General features: G+C 35.5%; 1 protein-coding gene across 1 annotated transcript in view; it reads left to right on the plus strand.

Moving 5' to 3' along the window:
* RAD51AP2 (RAD51 associated protein 2) overlaps positions 1 to 15,611 on the plus strand; it is a 66,645-nt gene that overhangs the window by 9,915 nt on the left and 41,119 nt on the right. The window contains exons 2-3 of the transcript XR_014253905.1: positions 32 to 1,476; positions 11,427 to 11,537. The gene's annotated coding sequence lies outside the window, so the exon portion shown is untranslated. The remainder of the gene's footprint in view (positions 1 to 31; positions 1,477 to 11,426; positions 11,538 to 15,611) is intronic.

Consider the following 15,611-nt stretch of genomic DNA (forward strand, 5'->3'; position numbering starts at 1 on the left):
TACAGTAACCCAACTCTATTTATGTCTTTAGAAACTACCAGTGTTCATCTGAGTAGTCTGTATCTCTCCAGCAGCTGTTAAAATAACTTGTAGGGTCACCTTAAAACTAATTAAGGAAGCCTTATTCAGGAACATTAAGGCAGTTAAGACACAATGTCCCTGCTTCTGTCAGGTGAATATGCTTTCTACTTATTTCTCTGAATATTTCTTTCCTGCTTCTCCCATAGGAAGGATCACACTGTTTCTTGGTGATGCATTTTATTCAAAAATAGTATAAATGAATAGAAAGATGACAAAGATGAATCTCTTCAGATTGATGACAAAATATTTTTCCATCAGAAAATTGTCCTCTTTGGTAGTTATGGTGATACTCTTCTGTGGGGTGAACTGGAGCTGGGGCAAGTAACAGGCTGTGGTAGTAGTTTCTGACCAGATCCTAGATCTGGAATTAGGGTAGAATACAGTCGTCCCTTGGTATCTATGGGGGACTGGTTCCAGGACCCCCGTGGATATTAAAATTCATGGATGCTCAGGTCCCTTATATAAAATGGCTTAGTATTTGCATATACCCTATGCATACCCTCCCATATAATTTAAATCAGCTCTAGACTACTTTTAATTCTGAATACAATGTAAATAGTTGTAAATACGGTGTAAGTGCTATGTACATAGTTGCCTGTTCGGCTTTTTGGAACTTTCTGGAATTTCCCCCCCCCCCAAATATTTTTGATCCTCAGTTGGTTGAAGCTGTAGATGTGGAACCCATAGATACTAAGGGCCCACTGTAGAATCTTTTAAATGAGCCTGAGCAGGGCAAGATCTTCTCAAACAAAGATCTCCTGACTCACCAATTTGTACCACCAAATGAGGAATTTTAGAATGGATTGGCAGATTTCCACCAACAAGTCAGATTACAGGGCATTGCTGAATTTGGATAGCTGTAACATTTCCTACTTATTCTTCAAGTTCTTGTTCAAATACCGTGAAGACTTCCCTGATTAATCTATTCCAGAGTGATAGTTCTTCTTTTCAGTTTTCATTAGACTTAAGATGCATGGAATAATCAATGAAATACCACCAAGACACATAGTTTTCCTTTTAGATTTTAATATCCAACTATATTTTAAAGCTACTTAGTGCAGAAGCTGTGTCTTGTATCTCTACTTTGATTCATTCAAAATGCCAAATTCCTGATTCATAATAAAGCTTGGCAATTATTTGGTGGATTAATTTCCTCTATCTCTTTAGTGTTCATTCTCAGTGGGTTATTTTTCTGTGATTTTACTATCTAGAAGAATTAAAATTCAGTTGAGCATTCTGATAATTGGAAAGATCATTTTTATAACTCAATAATGATTCTGTTTCATAATTGGTATAGTAAGTGTGATACATAATTTTCTGTTTACAGAACCCCAAATAATGAAAAACAGTTGTTTTTATACTGATTTTAAGAGAAAACTTAACATCTTCCAGCAGGTGATTATATTTCTTATTATTCAATATAGGTTTGCACCATATGTAGTGGAATATATTATAAAGGAATTTAAACAAGAAGTGACTTACTGCTTGAATTAATTTCCGTGAATGCCATGTGATTAAATTTATGAAAGAAAGAGGACATTATATTTGACAAAAGGGAGTTTCTAGATTTATTTGACTGGGCAATAGTGTTTACAATTGGCATTGGACACTGGAACCAAACCATCTTGTAGCAACCAGTATAATCATTTGCAAGCCAAGAAAATGTTTATGTTCTTCCTTACGTATTGATAAATGTCTCTTCCTCCTTCTTCCTTCTCCTTCTCCTTCCCCCTCCCCTTCCCCTCCCTCCTCCCCCTCCTCCCCCTCCTCCTCCTCCTCCTCCTCCTTCTCCTCCTTCTTCTTCTTCCTCCTGCCAAATGAAAGTTGTGCTAGACTATTTTTTTCTCTGACTGTTCCTTGGACCTGATCATAGCTTTTCAAGGCCTTTGTAAAAGTTTAAATGGTTTTCCCTTTTATACTTTCTAAAGGAAATGTCATATATTTTAATATTTTGCAAGTGATTGTCTATGTGTAGGTTATACTTGTTGATCTAAAACAAATAGCCAGTTATTTTTCCAGCAAAGATGGGTTTATTCAGGATCAACTGAGAATTGCAATTAAGGTCTGCAACCATGGAGAGCCACGTATAAGTGCTTGCACAAGCCAGGGGGAGGAGAACTCTTTTATAGAGGGGAAAAGTTGGGAGGGCTACAGTAAACAGAGTCCATGGCTTTTCATTGGCTGAGTTGTTGCCAGGAAAGAAGAGGAGGAGTTTTTCTTCTTCCTGTTGGGCTCTGCTGTTGTCATATGGTGTGAGAATTCCCCCTTCTGGTCTCCTGAGTCTATTTAATTTAGGTTTCTGTTTATTAATTTTTCATATTTTTCCCTTTTAATCAAGATTTTTCTCTAAAAGCATCACTGATCAAGAGTCAGGTTTTCCCATTTCAGTGGCTTTTTGTCCCTCAATGCCAGGAAGGGCCTTTCCTGAGTGTTCTGTGTCTTGTCAGAGGGAAAGTACACAGATGGGAAACATATTGAAGTCACATCTGAGTAACAAGGAGGGGTAGGAGGGACAACCTCTCAGGCACTTTTTATCGAAAGTCCATATGTTATCAAGAGCATAGGCATTGGAGAGCATCTGAAGCGTTATGTTATCATCAAAGGTTTGGTGACAAAATTCTAAGAGGCATGGTTCAGATATCTTGGGAAATCTATCTCATCAGATGTTATCTAGTTTATTTCTGGAAAATCTTTACTTTCAGGTCACCAGATGATGTGCAGATCCAGGTAGATTTCAGCACTTTCTTTAGGTGTGTCATATAAATCCAAGAATCTATTCCTTGGAGTTTGGTAGCACAAGGGATGATTAGCAGTACCTGATAGGAGCCTTTTCAGCAAGATTGAAGAAAGTTCTTCTGGAGGTGTCTTTTCCAGTAGATGAAATTTCCAGTGGGTCACAATATTAGCTGTGGGTCAAAAGAAGCAGGAGCCAAGTGCATTGGGCATCCTGTGACTATCTCAAAGGGTGAGTGTTTATGAGTTCCAACAGTGGTGGATCTGAGATTTAGAAGGACCAGTGACAAATTTTGCCAATGGTGTCTTAATAATGCTGTCAATTTATTCAACTAACAGGATTTAGGGTGTTAAGTGCAATAAAATACTGTAAAACTGGCCAAACAGTGAAGACTTGTCAAAGCACCTGACCAGGAAACTGGATTCCTCAATTATTATGAAGTTCAAGAGGAATTCCCCAAGCAAGGATAACTTTTTCCAAAAGAACTTTATCCACAGAAGAGGCAGTAGCCTGTCTGCAAGAGAAGGCTTCAGTCCAGCATGAAAACATACACACCATGATTAAAATGATTAAAATACATTTATAAATACATTTATATCCATGTGATGGAGGAAGTTGTATGAAATCCATTTGCTAGCCCTCTAGTGGTCTATTAGGCAGTTTAAAATTTTCAGAAAGTTCTCTAGAATTACAACCAGAACACCAGCCCCACTAACTTATTGTACGATCAGGCTTGGGCAATTGCTAGTGATGACAAATTAAAATTATAATGGAGTAATCATAGTTCAGGCATACAAAAATGGATTTGGGCAGCCATTGAGCACCAGGTCTCAGGCACATCGCTGCACCACTAAGAACTTGAATTTTCTGTGAACTATACCTAACCCAAGGTTTTTAAAACAGCTGCTAGCTGCAACACTGTGTTTCAAGGTTCTTCTCCCTTCTAACTATGCAACCATTTCAGAACCCAACCAATCCTTACTTAACAAGCACCCTTACTTCTTGCCAGCTCCAATTATAATTTTTGATAAACAATTCATATAACTGTAAACTTGTGCTTCTTGCCTTTATAATCGTCCCCCATTTTGACAGTTCAAGCGCTTCTTCAATCTGTGTCTCCCCGGCTGCTGTCCTAACAAACCCCAAATAAGCCACTTTTTTATTTTAATCAGGTCTGTTTCTCAAATTTTGGTTAATACTAGATGACTTTATTGGGCAATTCCTAGGGCTTTTCCAATGCCTGTTGATTGGAACAAAACATAGGCTCCCACACAAAATATCTGATGAACCTGTTCATGACTATTACAATCAAATTCAGATTTTTTAAAAGAAAGTTCTGGTTTTCCTTCAGATGTTGATTCCACTCAGTAGCTTTTAACTCTGTTTATTAGTGGACTGAACCAGGCCCTTCCCCTTCCAGTAAAAAGGACCAGGGTGGGATGGGAAACATGTCCACTCCAGATTTAACCTGTCAAACCTGCTCTAACACTCTAGATGAGTCACCTAAAAGGAAGATTGCCAGAATTTTTAATCTTCAACTCCAGCAAATGAAGGCCCCTAAATGAAACCAAAACCCTCCTAGTTTCTGCTCTTTCCTGCTGTTGAGCTCCATTTCTTTTTCCAACTAGAAGTCTAGTGCAATAACATTTAACAATTTCTTCAATGCAATATACTTAAACCAAACTCCTAGCCTTTACCCTTGTGATATATCGTCAAACAAGTTACAGCCTCTCCCACTTCTCTCTTCTTTTAATGGTGTCTCTATTTTCCTAATCATCTAAACTTGAAACTTTGGACTCATTGCTGACTCTTTACCTTCACAACAGCACAACAGTAATTAAATTCTAATCATATTTTTAAAAAAAAATCATTCCCATTTTTTTCCTTCTCATTCCTATGGTTGATGCTCAAATACAGATCCTTAATATTTCTAGGTGTATGGCAATAGCCTCTTAACTAATTTCTGCTAGGGACAGCATTCTCTCCCACTTGTCTCTAATTCATCCTAAATGCAGCCACTAGGTGAATTTTTCTGAAAGGCTATTTTAAATACCTCTTTCTCCTGAAGCAAACCCACAAATATAGTCTTTCCTATAGCATGAAGTTCACACTTTCTTTTAAGCCTGGCATTCAAGGTTCTGAACACCCTGACCTCAAGTCTCTTTCCTGTCTATCTTCTTTTACCCCCTTACAAAACCACTCTCTCTCGAAAACACGTGTTTACTCACTATTGCTCAATTATATCTTACACTTTTATTTATGCCTTTGTTCATGCTCTTGTTCTTATCTGGAATATATTTTACTATTCTGTTTATATCCAAATCATAAATATTCTCTATGATGCCTTATACCCATTCTAATCCTTAATAACTCAATTCTTTTAAACCACAGTATATGTTATTTATATAATCTATTTATAATTACATATAAAAATTTTAAACCTTTATATTGTTATTAAATTTTTTTTGTTATTAATGCCTTGTCTCTGTGTCATAACTTCTTTGTATGGCACCTGGCACAATATTGAATATATAATAGATACTCAGTACTTAATGTCTGTTCCATTGAGTAAAAACTGGTTCCCAGAGTAAATACTTTTGAGTCCTTAGGAATGAGGGTCTTATTTGGCTGTATTTAGGAAAACCATTAAAAAAAACTCTAAATGATAACAATTGATGAAGAGAAAATCAGGATATAGTCACAAAAGTGCTAAGCTAATTATTCTTAAATGGGGATTAATAAATAAACATATGTTATAGACACTTTAAAAAGCAGACTTAATAGTGTATTTGAAAAACAGAGTGATAGCTATATATCAGTGAAGATATTTGGAAATATCCAATGGTATATATTTTAGTCTCTTTTCCTTTTATATTAAATCTAGAGAGAAAATGAAAAAGAATTATTTCCCATGGAGCTCTCTGTAAAACAAAGGGGGAAAAATGAGCAATTTGACAAATCAATGAAAATCTAGAAGTTGGGAAATCCCCTTAAATGATTTTTTAAAGGATTATCTAAGGATTCTTATTCTAGAATGGTTAAAGAAGTGAATGGGTTACTGTTAATAACTATAATGCTTATATAGAATTTATCATGTGTAAGGCACTGTTCTATGTGTTTTACATATAGAATATAAAATCCTACACATATAGAATCATAAAATCCTATAACCACCACAAGGGGCAAGTACTATTACTAATATTCTCATCTTACAGTTGAAGAAATTGAGGCACAGAGGGTTAAGGAGTTTACCCCAAGGTCAAACAGATAGTAAATTATGGCACCAGGATTCAAATCTAGGCAGTTTACTTCCAGAATCAACACTTTTTTCTTTCTTTTTTTTTTAAAATGCAAATAAGACATACATACAGAAAAATATCATTCATAAATGTACAACACAATGAATTATCACAAAATGAACAAACTTCCCAGGTAAAGAAGTAGAGGACTGAAGCATGAGGAGAACTTCTGGGGTAGAGAGTCTATAATCCTATGTTCTTAACTACTCTCTATATCGCCTCTCAACAGATTTCTGGACATTACTCTCCACCTTAAAGTTCTTACTATGATTTCAGTTGAAGTTGATTTAAATTTATAGTGCTCATTCTGAAAAAGCAATAGAAAATAACAAAAACAACAAAAACGGAAAAAGCCTGAAATGTGACGTTATTTTCTTGCCAGAGTTTGAATACCTTTTTTTTAAATTAATAAAGCCAAAAATCATTTTGTAATTCTACTGAAGCTCTGGCAAAGTAAAGGCACACTTCTGAGCAGCACAGTTAATGCAGTTTTGACTATATGCAAACCCTAATGCTCTTGTTGTAGGTCTGTACTAAAGGACAAGGGCTGCGGAAAGGGTTAATGGTGAATGATGTCACAGTTCTGTTTCTAGTCTTCTATTTGTCAGCCCCCAGTACCAGACTATCCTGCAGACCCTTGAGCTATTCCTTTTGGAGTTTAAACTGACAGAGTCTCTTTCTACTTTGAAGTTCCTGACAAAGTCTGACCTTGTATCAATACTTCATGGATACGTAAATATGGTTTGAGACAATTAGTGTATAGATCAAATCCAATGGAAGAGGTCTTTTCTTCAATGGCATGCAGAAGTTAAAATATTGTCTTCTTTGAAAAAATTATTAAAGAGAGGAGTTTGGAGAGTAAAAAGTGGAGAAGATGGTGCAGCTATTACATTGCTTTGCAAGTAGAAGGCGATTCAACAGGGAGACACATATATATTTAAGTATTCATGACTACAAGAAGAGGATGGCATTCAATACAGCATTGAGCACATATTCTGTACTAAATATTGTTTGAATTGAAATAAGTTTTTTTTGTGTTTGTTTTCACCCAGCAGAGATTTTATAAGCAAAAACCAAAGAAAACCTCTGTGCCTTTTTGTACATTATTATTGAACATTAAATTGTTACAAAACATGGATGCTCATAGATCATATTAAACTAAAAGTTCTATTGACAATCCTTTGATTCCTTATATTATTTTTATATTGGAGAACACACATACTTATTTTTCCTAATTAGAGCTTGGAAATATATGGTCACACTGCTTCTGCTTCTTCTTCTCCTTCTCACCTTTTAGTTTTTCACATATAAAAAAGGGATCATCCCAATCATGATTACTGTGGTTCTGTCTTTGCTTAGCTAACTATTATGTACCAAGCCCAGCCCCTGCCCTGTTTCTCTATTTTCTGAAAAGATGGCATTTTTACTGTAACCAGTAGCCCATATCCTGTATCTATGTTTTTCCAGGTTATTGTCCGAGATCTGAACTACATAACTTTGAAGAGAGTCACCTCTAGAGTCCCTCTGAGTGGTCTCCAGAAATCATGGGCTTAGCTTTTGGAAGCTGATATGTAATTGTAGTAAGTGGGTGATTAGCATGACTGGCCTCAGGCACAGTTGTAAAACAAGTGACATTTTGCAACTTTCCTTTCTATTCATAATTAAGTACCATGTAAAACAAATACAGTCAGTCCCCTACATATGAACCTTCAAGTTGCGAACTTTCAAAGATGCGAATGTGTGTTCGCGTTGTCCAATCACGTAAGTTAGCTCACGTGTCTGGCGTACATCGTCATGTGCGTGCATCCTCTACAAGTTGTTGTGCTTTTGTGTACTTTCCTGTATGGTATGCATAGAGTACAGTAAGACAGTAGCTTTATATCAAGCCCAGGATGTCCAGAAGCAAGCATAAAAGCAGCAGTGATATAGCTGGTACTGCTAAGAAGCACCAGCTGTTGTACAGTAGTGTACTACTGTACTTTTCAAGGTACTGTACTGTAAAGATTAAAAATGTTTTCTTTATTTTTTGCGTTTGTTTTTTATGTATTATTTGTGTGAAAAGTATTATAAACCTATTACAGTATAGTACTCTATAGCTGACTGTGTTAGTTGGGTACCTAGGCTAACTTTGTTGAACTTACGAACAAATTGGACTTATGAAAGCACTGTCGAAACAGAACTTGTTTGTATGTAGGGAACTTACTGTATTATTATGTATATAATGCATATGTGTCAGATAACATTACAAAACTAAACGTGTTCTTGCCCTACTTTGTTTCTCATAGGGTATAGTTATCTATGAGAAACTTTTAAAAATTAGGGAAGAGATTGCTCTTTAATAGAACTGTGTGACAACATACTGCCATGGGCAACTGACTGCCTCTCCCCATGTCCTAAAGTTACATTTCCTCCCCATTTTCTGTGATTCTTGGCTCTCTTTTTCAAGACTCCTTCAAAAAACTGCTCAAGGGAGTCATGGCCTTGGTCACATTTTTATATAATTAATTCTCCTCTTATAAGATCCACTGATGTATAGAACATGCTGAACTCAGTTATGAAAAGCGTGCTCAACTGATTCATTACAACTGGAGAAATTCTGGGGCATATATCACATTCATAATAGGTACGTTACTATATCATAGACTGTATTTATATTTGGTTTTTAAAAATATCACTCAGTTTCTTCTAGATCCTAGTTGTTTTATATCCTGACTGTGTAGCTCTTCCTGTAGCCAGACCCCTTGGGTTAATGACTTTCCTAATTAGTTCATCTTTACTTCTATATCTCAGTCCAATGCTAGAGCTATTTCTATACTTCCTTTATCTCTGAGAAAGCAGAGCTCTATTTTTTTGGACCTTAGGTCATTTTTTCTTTTCTAGTTGAAACAGAATCTAGGCTGTCTAAATTCTGTTTCTCAAGGCCCAGTTCAATTCTTCCCTCTGTAAAATCTCTTGCCTTCCTATCTAGAACTCATTTCCTCCTTCACTGAATTCCTTATAATATCTATTTCTTAATACTGCTTATTTTATATATCACTCACTTGGTATATATTCAACACAACAATTAGAAAAATATTATTATCTATTGTATGGTAGGTCCCATGCTATGCACTGGAAACACAAAGTTCAACAAGGTAACTGTTCTAAGTGTCAAGGAGCTAATAATTTAGTGGAGTAGATTGTATATACACAACCAACCATTATGTAATTTTATAAGTATTACAATAGAAGTCTGAAATGGTGGGGACATGGATAAAAATTGATTAGTATGGAGAAGAAAGGGAGTTTTATAAAAAATTACAGCTCATAGGAATGGAATGAATGAATGTATCCTTCAAGAATAAGCTTTTGGGCACCATTTCTTCCTGAGCACCTTCCCTAAGCTTCCAGACTAGGTTTGGTCCTCTTTCTTCAGTGCTTGGATATTCCTCTACTGTAGCACTTATCCTATTATATTGTAATGAACTCTATATGTCTGTTTCTCCTACTATACTGTAAATTTCTTGAAAAAAGACTGCCAATTTTGAATATCTAATACCTAACACAGTGCCTGGTACATAGTAGATAATCAATAAATGTCTTAAAAACTGAACAACAAAAAGAAAACATGAGTATCTGGGGAATTGTAAGCAATTTGGTGAGGTAGAGTGTGAGAGGCATGGGAGAAGGGAAAGGAGTTGCTGGAGATCAGGCTAGAAAATAGACTAGCACAAAGTTGTGAATGACCTGATTAACTAGGCTACATAATGGGCCATGTAGTGTTAGTTTTATATGCATATTTATCTTTGTATATGCATATTTTTCTTTTTATATGCATATTTCTGGCCAGAATGCATTTTTTAGCGACAAAGATTACATTTTGTATGTCATAGCATTTACTTCAGTATGAGGCATACTTTCTTGCAGATAATAGATATTCATTCGGCAAGTCAAAGGATAATTAAATCATCAGATGAGAGCATTTACTTAACATACTTTGAAAACTGTTATTATTTAGATGTCAATGATTATTGATTGACAGTAAGCAGTGACTACACTCTGCCGTAAATAATGATAGAAGAAGGATTCTTTTGACCCATTATTTTCCTCTGAACTGAACCTATTGCCATTCTGAAATCATAGAGCCATAAGCAAACTTAAAATATTGAAAAGTACAGTTACTTTTTTGTATCTGGCAAATTTTGGGGCTCTTCACTCATGAAAAAGGATCAAATGAGATGAAAACAAATTAACATAGTTTTTTTGTTTGTTTGTTTTGTTTTGTTGTAATAAAGTTTTCACACTGTGTCTTGGCACCAATATAGAGTCTGTCAAATTTCCTCTCTTTGACCTTAGCCAGACAAGAAAGAAAAAACTGCCTGGCTTGCTAAGGCTACAATTCTGTGGTGAGAATTGATTTATACAGTAATGTTTCTAGAGTACTGTGAAATAGAGTTTGATTCAATACTATGCTTGTAACTGTTTAACAACTGGCTTTCTAGAAAGAAAAAAAAAACTCCCTAATTTGTAGTGTTTGCTGATTTTAGCAATTTAAATAGAAATACTTCCATCATGGCCTACTCCAAGCTACCCACAGGAAATGACTGACATTTGGGGCTGGGAAGAGATGCCAGTGTTCAATTCGTTAAACTGTAGGAGCCAGTCTAACCTTGCTAGTGTGATGTTAATAATAACTATCATAACTTAAGAAATGTTTAATGAATATCTATTTACACAGCCAACTCTCTTCTAAACGCCTTATGTGGTGTATTTCATTTAGATCACACAACAGCCTATGAGGTAGGTTCTACTTTATAATTCCCATTGATAGGAATCTGTGTCTCAAAAAGGTTAAGTAATTTGCTTACATTACACAGCTAGGAAGAAGTGGACCATAGCTTCAAACATAGACAATTTGACTCCAGAACCTACTCACCTAAATATTATTCTATTTTGCTTTCAGGATAAAAAATTATGTTTAGCATAGTTTTATGTTAAATGTATTTTGTATTTAATGTAAATGTATGTAATTCCTTCAAAATTTGAAGTAAGTTGTAGTCTATGAATTTGCCATGCCCAGCTAAATATTTATTATGCAACCAACCAAAACAAAGTGACTAATCTCAGCAGAAAAACTATACAAAAGGAGAAAGCAATCTAAGTAATTACAAGTTTGTATGATAAAAATCATAGACATTTTGCTATCTCAAAATTTTGAAAAGATTCTTGTGAAAGTTTAATTGAAAAGAATTCACAATTAATTTTTAAAAGAGGTGTTATTTACAGTTGCATGAATTCCAAAATAATACAGACTCTTGCTTTTATTTCAGCAGCAAAGAATCTTTTAATTGATGCTGAAATTTATTAGACCATCAGATGAGTGTTGGAAATAGTTGAACATTTCCAGCCTCCCCCGCCCTGGTTTTCCAACACTGAGGGCTCAGGTAAATGATTATTTTTGAATAGCTAAATATGCAAAAAATATAATAGTACATTAATGAAATAATATTTAGAACTAAAGAAAGGGGAGCAGATGAAACTGTGAATGTCTAAACATACAACATGGCTGTAAACTGGAAGGACGTCAGAAGATTTAAGTAAGGCCTGACATTACACTTTAGGCAAATGAACCAGCATAGGCCCAAGACTTGGAATTGTGAAAGGGCTTTATATATTTGACGAATGGTGAGAAGCTTAGTGCTGCAGGAAAGCTAGTTGTGTTGTGGAAGTATACAGAAGCTGAAAAAACAGTTTGGAGATGAACTATGAAGAACTTTTTTTTTTTTTTTTTTTTAATTTATTTATGTATGTGTTGGGTCTTCGTTTCTGTGCGAGGGCTTTCTCTAGTTGCAGCAAGTGGGGACCACTCTTCATCGCGGTGCGCGGACCTCTCATTATCGTGGCCTCTCTTGTTGCGGAGCACAGGCTCCAGACGCGCAGGCTCAGTAACTGTGGTTCACGGGCCCAGTCGCTCCGCGGCATGTGGGATCCTCCCAGGCCAGGGCTCGAACCCGTCTCCCCTTCATTGGCAGGCAGATTCTCAACCACTGCACCACCATGGAAGCCCCAACTATGAAGAACTTTGCATGTCAAATTAGAGAGCTTGTATTTTATTCTGTATGTATCAAACAGTCAAAAGAAGTTCTTAAGTCAGGAAACATTGTAACAAAGTGATTAATATTTTAAGAAGAAAAGTCTCATGGTAGTGGTGGGTAGAAGTGGAGGGGAGACTAGTAACAAGATCATTCTTTTTACTATTCTCCGCAGGAGATGATGAGGGCCTGAAATAAAGCTGAAACATTATGGATAAAGAATAGAAGATTAATTCCTGGGTTATATTTGATATAGAATTAACAATATTTGATGAATGTCTACATAGGGATTGGGTGATGGGGACAGACTGTAAAAGAGAGAAAAAATTAAGGATAACACTAAGAGTCTCTAGTTTAGGAGAGTGGGTAGATAATGATGTCATTAATGAAAATTGAAAATAAGGAGGTGATTTAAAGCTTAAAGTATTTGCTTATACATTGTCTCATTTAAGACCATTTTATTGTTACAGTTGTTGCTCTGCTGAAAGGTTAATTGCATATGTGGATATACAGAGCACCGTGGTTTTCTGAAATATTTTTCCAACTAGAACTTCTTAGTGACTTGATAAAAATTGCTTTTTGTGTTATTTATAGCAATATTTATTTTAAATATTTTTAGTAAGTGATATTTTCCTCTTTAACCCCTGTATTTTGTTTAAATTTTTTTAAATAAATTTTTTATTTTTATTTTTATTTATTTTTGGCTGTGCTGGGTCTTTGTTGCTGCACGTGCGATTTCTCTAGTTCCTGCAAGCGGGGGCTACTCTTCATTGCAGTGCGCGGGCTTCTCATTGCAGTGGCTTCTCTTGTTGCAGAGCACGGGCTCTAGAGCATAGGATCAGTAGTTGTGGTGCACAGGCTTAGTTGCTCCGTGGCATGTGAAATCTTCCCGGACAGGGCTCGAACCTGTGTCCCCTGCATTGGCAGGCAGATTCTTAACCACTGTGCCACCAGCGAAGCCCTGGTTTAAATATTTTTGTTAGTTGTTCTTATTAAGTGTTTAAATATATTTGATTATCTTGTCAGTCTGAAATAAAGTTTTAGGTTGAGTGTATTTATTCATCATTTACATGCTTTATTAAAAGACATAAAAGAGAAAAACTGTCCTGTCGAATATCTGGTCTTACCATGAAATTTAAATGACATTAATACTGGTAATATTTAAAGTCAGTTTTTGGCTCTATGTTGGTATGATCTCAAGCAAGTCTCCATTTTAACATATAAAATCAAAACCAAAACAAGAAGCTTAAGACACCACAAAATCCATTTGGATTGGTAAAGGTATAGTAACAGTAATATAATTACATTTTTTCTCATTAACTGAAGTAACTGAGGCACTGGGGATGTAAAAATGAATAGATCTTTGCCCTGATTAACACAGAGTCTGTTAGAGGGGATGTAAACAACTCAATACAATGTTGTAAGTGTTATAGTATAGTTGAAAATTAAGTTCTACAGGAACACAGATGAGGATACAAATAATTTTGCCTGCGGTTTGGATAGGTCAGGGATGAGGTAGAGCTTTCACAGCGGAGGTAGCTTTTGGGTAGAACCCTTTTAGGCTAAATAGGAATTTGTCAGATGGAGAAAGAGAAGGGCATTGAGAACATGCATGAAAAGACAAGAAAATAACAAATAGTCTCGTGTAGGCAGCACAGGGCAAATTGTAAAAAGAGATGAAGCCAAAAAAGTTAAGGTAGGATCTAGTTGTGAAGATCTGCCATACCGTGCTAAGGATATTGGACTTCAGGCATCCTGTGGTACTGAGTGAATTTCTGACTTAACTCTAACAAGAGCTTTTGTCATATTTTAAGTATGAGGTTTATCTCATTCTTTCATTCCTTCAGAGCTGAACTGTAATAGGACACCAAGCTGAAAGGAATGACAGGTGCTGGCCTTAAAGCTCAGTTTACTGTTTTTTAAGGAGGTAGGAGTGTTCTAAGGAAGGGCAGGTAAACTGCTATAAAAAAAATGTGACATTTGAAATGGGCCTTGAAGAGTAGGGAAGATTTGAACGTCTCATTTATATTTTGATTAAGATGAGTTGAAGATACAATTTCTTGCATTTCTCATAACTATTTGCAAGGTAGCATTTTAAAAATAAAGGAAAAGCACACGTAGTAGTTTCAATAGGCACTGATTAAAATGACAGTGGTCATTAATGTGATGTTGAAATAAGTAAGTGCAAGAAAAGACTTCTTTTCCTGTCTTCATTGCTATGTTTCTTCAGGGAAAAAAAAAAAAAAAAAAACCCATACATTTCTGTACACTTAAGAGCATCTTAGACATAGTTTTCAAACAATTGTTGAATTAAACTGAAAACTTCTGGGTTTATTTGAATTCTAGTCCTTAAACAACGCATAATTTTAAAATAATGGTGTGATAGAGATTTAAAAAATAGTGTGTTCTGGGGAAAACTAGCAAGATGAGAAACAAATACCAAGTTACAGATCAATCTAGAATCACAAAGCTATGGCATTTCCTATACAGATAGAAAGCTTATTTCTAATGTTATGTTGATGTACCAGTTACACCCACCTTGGCTATGCAAGTCAGTCTAGAGGCTGATTAAAGCATAGAACAGAGTGCATTCGAATGGAATGTAGAACTGCGGAAAACCTGGGATAAAAAACAATGGAACTAAAGATATATAGAAGCAGCACTTCGAGAACTCCCTGAGGTATAATCTGAGCCACTGCCACATTCTTATTTACAGCATTGATGAAGTGCTTATACTGTAAGGCTTTCAACAAATTTAAGTAAACATTTCTCTGGAGGAATTCACAGCCAAAGTAATGCCTAGAACTGGAATCACAGCATCTCTAAGTATTTACAAGACAGGAGGCTGGTGAACAGTTTATGACCTAAAGTATTATGCCAGTCATATTTTGCCATTTATACACCTATGGGTTATGAAATTAGGATTCCTGTTTCCCATTATTGCAGTCCTTATAATTTTTATTTTTTTTAACCAGGGAACATACAACTTATCAACTTTGAGACAATCATCAAGGGGACTGATGTTTTCGATTACTGAGCAGTAATTGCAAGTTGCTTAATAAACATTTTGAAAATCATTTTCTTCTTTAGAAGTACAACATTCACAAAACTCAGAATTGACTGAAGATAATGAATAAATTGTTCTCAAAGCAGAGGAAAAAGAAAAACAACACTTACAAAATTTATTATGTGTGACTCAGAACTGTATGATTATTCATGCTTACAATAAACAGGATAGCTGAAACATATAATTTTTATCTTTAAGTAGTGGCAGTCACAATATTGGGAAAGACAACTCCACAGCGCATATGAAAACTTTGTTTTTCTACAGTCTTAAAATGAGATTAATAATTTATCTGGATAATAGTTTCTACACACTTTTTTTTTCCTGAAATATTCAGATCGTTAAGTACCAGTGCCGTCCTT

Source organism: Balaenoptera physalus, assembly GCF_965194825.1.
Source record: "Balaenoptera physalus genome assembly, chromosome: 15".
Classification (NCBI taxonomy): Eukaryota; Metazoa; Chordata; class Mammalia; order Artiodactyla; family Balaenopteridae; genus Balaenoptera; species Balaenoptera physalus.